Below are 7,841 nucleotides of genomic sequence, written 5' to 3' on the forward strand. Positions count from 1 at the left end.
CTCATGAATTTCAAGCGGATTACAGTTCCCCCCAGCCATTGCAGACAGCAGCAGACTGGGTCTGCAAGGGGCTTCAGAGAAAAACGCCGAGAGCCCGCCCTGCACGGGAGACCTGGAGACCCCAGTGCTCAGGAACTGAAACCAAAATCGTTTCCTTACTGTAGCTAGGAAGTGTTGTTTACATGTAGTTTTTGCCTAATTAAATTGTACCTGTCTTTGCCTCTAATTTTCTTACCTCCTTTCCAAAGCATCAGCTAATCTTTTATCTCACGATTCAATCTCACTCTCTCTCCCTCCTCTCCCTCTCTCCACACACCCTCTTTCTTCCCCCTCTTCCCTTCCCTTCTCTCCACTCCCTCCCACTTTCTCTCTCTCTCCTTCAGCTCCCTGGCTTCTCTGGGTGAGTCCCACGCTGACCTCACCTCCCCTCGTTTATCCATAGCTTATGCGGGAGCACAGATCTCTCTGCCCCCTCCAGCAATTTCTTCCGATGCTACTGATGCATAGTTAAACACGTGACTTACCATGTAAACAGTTTCTACCGAGGCTAACTACTCTGTTGACGTTCAGGCTTCAACAGCTGAGAAACCTTATGAATACTTACACACAAATAACGCACATCAGTGCTGACAAACATACTGAGGGGCCCAGAGGAAGGGAGCAGGTGGGCTTCGAGTTGGGCCTTGTAGACAGACTGCGAGGCACAGAGAAGCTGTTTCTTGGCTGCAGCATACTGGCATGTGCTATATGGTGTCTTGGCGCTGGGTCCCCCCTCTGGAAGCCATAGAGAGGCTGGGGGCTGCAGGAGGATTTCTGGGAATGCACTCAGATTCCCATGTAACTCCCAACATTTGTTCCCCTCTCATCCGAAAAGACCTCTAGGAGCAGCACGAGGCCAGAGGGGGCAGGCAACGGGTCTGGAGCCTGCACATTTCAGGGGTTGCCATAGCAACCCCCTTCCCACACATCCCCCTGTCTCCTCACCAAATGTTTGTCTCAGAGGCACTTCCCAGGGATGAAGCTAAGCCCTCGGACCCTGCCTGGCCCCAGAATCCTGCCTACCATCCCTGCCCACACTAGTCCGGGCACAGCCAGGGCCTGCTGAGAGGAAGGAGAGTAAAAAGCTTCGGTTCCAGGCAGAGCTCATGAAATCAACTGTGATTTCCCCAGCTTCGCTGGCCTGAGCAATCTAAGTGGCACTGGGGAAAGGTCATGATGTGAGGAATCTGTGATTTCAGGAATCTGGAAGGAACAGGAAGAGATTAAACCTACACATTTTCAACCTCTGCATTTTACAGATAAAGAAACTGAGGCCCAGAAAAAAGAAGTAGGGGCAGAACATGAACAAAAACTTATTTGCCCATAGTCTATTTTGGTTCTTCACTTTAAATAATTTTTTTTAAAAGCTCAGTTACAGACTTTTTCTAAACTAAAGGGAATAGACTTAACTAGCTTTTTGGAGAGTATTGGGGATATGAATGCTAAATAGCTGCTAAAAAGACACCTGAACAGAGACTGTCCTTGATCTCTTCCTAGGCCAAAATTTAGGCTTCTAGGGGACCATTCGGGTTTTTTGTTTGTTTGTTTTAATTCCAGGTCACTTTTATTTTAGAGCCTATGTGAATTGAGAAAACTAATTTTCTTGCCATCGGTGTATCTTTAAAATCACTGGTCAAGGAATAATAATCCTTTTACACGGGCAAAATATATGTTTTATTTATTCACACATTTCAGGGTGAAAACATTATTTTTCTAATTTCAACCCTTGGGCCCAAATATAACTTCCCTGAGAACGAATCATCTGTGACATTAAAGGTGATGAATGGATGGCAGAAATTTGCCCCCTTCCCTGTCCAATCATGGGACAACTGAACTACAGAACTTATCTTCCTAGAAGAAGGCATTTTCCCAAGTGGAATACAAGTTATGGGGGCATGAGAGGAGTCTTCAGGTTCACAGATGCAGCATTTTCCATGCCGTGTTCTTCCCCACTCGTAAAAGTTTGATTTTTAGCATCTGGCATTAAAAAAAATCAATCCTGCCTAATGACACCTCTCGTTCCTAATCTTTCTTTCTTTTCTTTGGTGAAAATCTTTGTGGAGTCTCAGTTCACATTTTTCATTAGCATTTCTTCTGGGTTTCCTTAGATTTTACAAGTGGTTAAGCAATTAGTATACTTCTTAAAACTTTAAGCAAATAAATGCTGACAATAACACAATGTGTAGTTACTACCACGGTGACAATGAAGCCAACTACATCATTTTCATCGGCTCATGGGAAGTGTGCACAATCAGTGCCTACAATGAGCATGTGAAAACTTAGAGCTTACATTTCACAATATGAAAAGCACTTTCCAAACATTTGCTCATTGTACCATAATCCTCTCAAGATTGGCTACACCGAGCAACTCAAACAGGTCTGTGTCTCAGTCATATTTAGCCTCAGTCCTTACCAGTGCCTGGTACCTCACAAATGTCTTCCAGACTTTGTTAAGGGAATGGTGGCTTTCCCTGAACCATTCAGCAGAGATTCAAATTTACAGGTTACAAAGTAGCTGCTAAGTGTCAGAGTGAGACACAACGCCAAGGCTATGGCTACTGGCAGATCATGACCTTGCTTTGAAAAGGGGGTACTGGAGTGATGAAAAATGTATCTTCAGGTGTGGCTGTGGCCACCTGGGCCACCTGTGTGTCACTTGCCCATGCAAGGACTTGTCATAGTTACACTGACTGTTAAAAAGAAACAAAGGAACAAAAAGGGAGGTGGGGTCAACATTGGGAGCTCTTTGCGGGTAGGAACAGTAGAAAAAATAGAATCTGTGGTTGCTTTAAAAAAAAATTTTGTGCCATTGTGGCTTCTCCATGGATGGCTCTTTAATTTTCATGTATTAACTGTGTAATATAATCCTCCTTGTGGAACCCCATATCTTTTTTTTATTTTTTTGGAGACAGGGTCTTACCTGTCACCCAAGCTAGAATGCAGTGGTGTGATCCCACCTCGCTGCTGCCTTGACTTCTTGGGTTCAAGTGATCCTCCTACCTCAACCCCTCAAGTAGCTGGAACTACAGGCACATGTCACCACGCCTGGCTAATTTGTGTAATTTTTTTGTCCAGACAGGGTTTTGTCACGTTGCCCAGGCTGGTCTCAAACTCCTGAGCCCAAGTAATCCAGCCTCAGCCTCCCAAAGAGGCAGCCCCGTATCTTCTTTTTAGCTATGTATTTTATAAATGTCTAGACTGTACAACTTTCATGTGTATTTTTAAAGTTTGATGATGTGAGGGTCATTATCCATGGTAAATGGCCTATTTTGGTACCTCCGGTGCAGTTTTATAATTCTGCTGATTATGATAGCATCTTATGTTGAGTCAACCATAATAAAGATAGTTGCAGGGGGAAAAAGAGAGTCACAAAGAGTTGAAGTCTCCCTGTTGTGAAATCTTCAGGATCATCTACAAGATACAGCATGGTACCATGAGAAGATGAAGCCATAGCCGCCTCAGACCCAGCCTCGGCACTGCAGATTCCTAATGCTGCCTTTGCGTTGTTGCTGTGGGCATTAAATGAAAGAGTGTGATGGTGGATTTCATGTGTCAACCTGTCTAGGTTATGGTGCCCAGTTGTTTGGTCAAACACCACTCTGAATGTTGCTGTGAATTTTTATGATTTTTAAATAATTTTCTACATGTGATTAAATTTAATTCAGTAGACTTTGACCAAAAACAGATCACCCCCCATGATGTGGGGGAGCCCCCTCCAATCAGTTGAAGGCCTTAGTAGCAAAGACTGAGGTTTCTTGAAGAAGGAGAAATTTGGCATCAAGGATGCAACAAAATTGGGCCAGGCACAGTGGCTCATGCCTGTAATCCCAGCACTTCAGAGGCTGAGACGGGAAGATTGCTGGAGGCCAGGAGATCAGCTGGGGCAACATAGCAAGACCTTGTCTCTACAAAAATTTTTTAAAAAAATTAGTTGTATGTGAGTGCCTGTGGTCCCAGCTATTAGGGAGGCTGAGGCAGAAGGACCTCTTGACCCTGGGAGGTCTAGGCTGCAGTGAGCCATGATTGCGCCACTACGCTCCAGCCTGGGTGACAGAGCAAGATCCTGGCTCAAGGAAAAAAAAAATGCAACAAAATTATGTTTGTTTATTTGGAAAACCCTGATTATTCCATTAAGTCAAGTCCCAGCATGCCTTTGGCAGAGAAGGTACCCAATTGTACATTCTCTTCCATAATCCTACTTGAATCTATCCCCGTAGCCCCATCAACTATATGGGCGCCCACATTCAAGGCACCAAATAAGGAGACCCACAATATCATTAACCTCCCCAAGGTCATGACCAGTTTGCAGCAATATTAGGATCAAAATCCTAGGCTTCTGACTCATCTTCTGTTCCTTCTCTGACTCCCTGTTACCAACCCATCTTTCCACCCCTATTCCACCCAGATGCTGTGCCCATTTCAACAGGGAAATCAGTCCCCCCTCAAACAAGAACCTACTGTAGTCATCATAACTTGCATATTTCACTTAGGATTTCTCTTCATCCTGGCAGCAGTGAGTTCTTCCACCAGAGCCCAGCTTGCTCAGGTAGTTACCACACTGGAGGCTCCCAAGGCCCATCACATGGGGGAGCTTCTGTGATGCCTGCTGCTAAAAGTCTGTGTCCCAAGCACTGTTTCCTAGATTCTCATGTTCAATCTAGTTTCTCTGTCCATGGTCAGTTAGCTCCATCAGATAAGCCAGCATTAAAAAGGCATTCAGGTGGTAAATGATTCTACGCACCTGTGTAATTGAAGAAATAGGCATCTCAGTCACCTGCAAGATCACCCTCAATTCTGACGCCAACTGCAAGGGTTGAGGGGTTCTCAAGACTACCCATAGGTTTGATAGTTTACTAGACAGACTCATGGAACTCACTAAAAGCTGTTATGCTCACAGTTATGGTTTATCACAGCTACAGGATACAGATTAAAATTAGCCAAGGGAAGATGCCATAAGGCAGATTCCAGGAGAATTCCACACTGGAGGCTCCAATCACCCTCTCCCCATGGAGTCACGCATGGTGTTAACTGCTCCAAGCAACAGTATGTGACATATGTATGGGGTACTACCAACCTCACCTGAGCCTTGGCGTCCTGAGTTTTTATTGGGGCTCCATGGTTGACCTCCTATGTGGCTGATTTTTAGTCTCTAACCCCTCCAAAGGTCAAGTGGATACCAGCTGGCCCAAAGCCCCCAGCATAAGTCACATTGTCCAGTGTGGCCAAGGTGACAGGTGTCCAGTGTGGCCAGGTAACAAAGACACTCTTACTGGGCAGGACATCCCAAGGGCCTAGGGGTCACCTCCCAGTTGCAGAAGGCAAAGACCAGACCTCTCTAGGGGTAAGCTTAGTTTCTTCACTACACTTGGCCTCTATGGTATACCAGAGGTGCAGCTCAACTCTGCAGCACCCTACAGCCACCCACCACATTCCTAACTCTGACTGGTCCTTTTGAAAGTGCAAGCTTCTTGTCTCAGGACCAGGAGAGGGACCTGGGGTGACTCCATGCTTGTCTTCCCCATGGCTGGCATCTAATGAGATGGCAGGACCACCGGGGGTGCTGTGGCTTGTCCCTCTGCCTTCACCACTGGTACACTTACTTATGCAGAGATTCACCCCGATTCTGGGGTTAGCCCAGAATCCCATCTGCTTCCATGCAAGAGCCGATCTGTTCCTTTCTGTGTATTGCAACCCTAGTTCAACAGACAGTGGCATCTTCCCTTATTTAAAAATGCCTTTTCTTCCAACTGCCTGGCTTACACTGTTTGTTATGTCACAAGAGGTAACTAACAATTGACCAAATTTACAAAATCTACACATTTCTGACACTCAAATTCCTCTTTGGCCCACATGTCATGGCAAGGCCCAAGGACTCATGCTGGCAGGAACATTGGTGGCCAGTTCCTCTGCCCTTTACAATATGCAGGGTGGGGGTGAGGGAAATTAGTTCTACCCTCATATTTCTCTCTCTTTTTCTTTCTTTTTTTAGAAATGGGGTCATGCTATGTTGTCCAGGCTCACCTCAATTCCTAGGCTCAACTGATCCTCCCACCTCAGCCTACCGAGCAGCTGGGACTATAGGCATAAGTCATTGTGCCCGGCCTCATCCTTACATCCTGTCTGATTTCTTTTATGGAGGAGAAAAGTGGAGAGAGATCAATGAGCCTTTGCTGCCACATCCCAAGGTGAAGATGAGGGGCGAAGCCACCTATGTTTTACAAATGAAGACCCCAGAGTTCCTTGGCTGCTCAAGCCTTGCGTCTACTTTCCCATATCCTAGGAGGGTCACAGCTGCAGGGAGCAGGGCTTCAGGCACAGGGGCTAAGGCTGGTGACTGAGGCAGACGTGGCAAGAGATGGTACACAGGACACAGGGGTGAGGAGTGGTGGGGATCCTGCCCAATAGGCCTTGGTGCAGGGGTGAGTAAGAAGGTATAGGCACAGCGACCTGCCCCACAAAGGGCAGACACTGAGAACTACCCACAAGGCGTGAGGACTCTTCCAGACCCAGCTGACCATCTGCCCAGGTCCTCTAGCAAATTGCCTTTCTCCACGAGGAACAGGGCACATGGCCAAGGTACCTTCCCGGCTCCCTTCCCTCCATCTCCCCTCTCGCTAACACAGGACCTGTCCCAAGCCTCGCCCTCCCAGGGTCCTGGTAGGGAAGTAGCAAATTCACTTTGTAGAAGGAACTAAGGAGTTACAAATAATAACATTGCCAGATGGCATTTGCTCTTTAGCAAGTCTCCAAGACCTGATCTTGAAAGAGACCAGTGGCAGAATAGATGCTTCTGCTTTCATAGGGAGTTACCTGGTGCCAACTCTGCCCACAGAAGCAAAGAGACTCCAAGAAATTGGCTAGCCCAACAGCTTTATGCCATCTGAACCCTGCAAGAGTCACAGAGATGTAAAAGAAGCTGAAGAGATTCCATAAATTACCTGGGGCGGGGGGGGCGCCATGCTCCAGATGTTGCAGAGTCTGGTTCTAGGAGCCTGGAGAGGCCCATTGCTCTGCCTCACCTCTGCCTTACCTTGCCTCAGCCATGTCCCCCAGCAGCAAAAGGACCCTTCTGCCCTCTGCTCCTCTAGAACCTGCCTGAGCAGGCCCAGACCCTGTGTCCTCCAGCCCAGCATTACCCTGGGAAGTTCAATGGGGGAGGCAGGGACTTCATCTTTTTCATCTCCAAGTGCCACAGTGCCCTGTGGATAACAATGGCATCCACAGTGCTTAGTGGACAAGAATGGCATTGCCAGCACCCTATAGCTGCACCAGCCCTGGTTCTGATCCCAGGCTGCAAAAAAAAGAGGCAAGCAGGCCACTGACACTCACTTACTTCCCAAGGATTAGGTCGGTCTCACCTCCACCGTCTTCCAGACCCTGGGAGAGGCCAGGTGCAGGCCCCCAGAGATACAGTGTAAAGCCTGCCAATCTGCCAACACCAGATGTTCAAGATGAAAATCTCATCTTCCCAAATGCTGAAGGGGTCCAGTGGATCAGGGACACTTGTCCCCAGGGTGTCCTGGCAGCTGAACTCAGCACTTTCTCTCCCACCTGTTAGCCATGAGGGCAGACACACCTAGTATCCAAGGGCCAGGAGACACAGCACAGGAGTGGAATGCACTTGACACAGATGATTACCTTTCAAATGCTCCTTCTTCATCATCCGAACAAAGACTAGCCCAGTGGCCCAGACTTCACTTCCCACTTCCTTTATTTAGGGGGCCATGAACCCAGTCCTTCTTCTCAGTCCTGCCTCTGGGTTCAGGAACCAAGGCTAGACCTGCTTGTAGCTAATATGTGCC

General features: G+C 47.4%; 1 non-coding gene across 1 annotated transcript; it reads left to right on the top strand.

Moving 5' to 3' along the window:
• The first annotated feature begins 2,630 nt into the window (after positions 1 to 2,630).
• LOC112621927 lies at positions 2,631 to 2,735 on the top strand. The gene has a single exon (XR_003118849.1). It is a non-coding gene; the product is annotated as a small nucleolar RNA SNORD46 (small nucleolar RNA).
• The last annotated feature ends 5,106 nt before the right edge of the window (positions 2,736 to 7,841 follow it).

This window comes from Theropithecus gelada, chromosome 3 (assembly GCF_003255815.1).
Source record: "Theropithecus gelada isolate Dixy chromosome 3, Tgel_1.0, whole genome shotgun sequence".
Taxonomy (NCBI): Eukaryota; Metazoa; Chordata; class Mammalia; order Primates; family Cercopithecidae; genus Theropithecus; species Theropithecus gelada.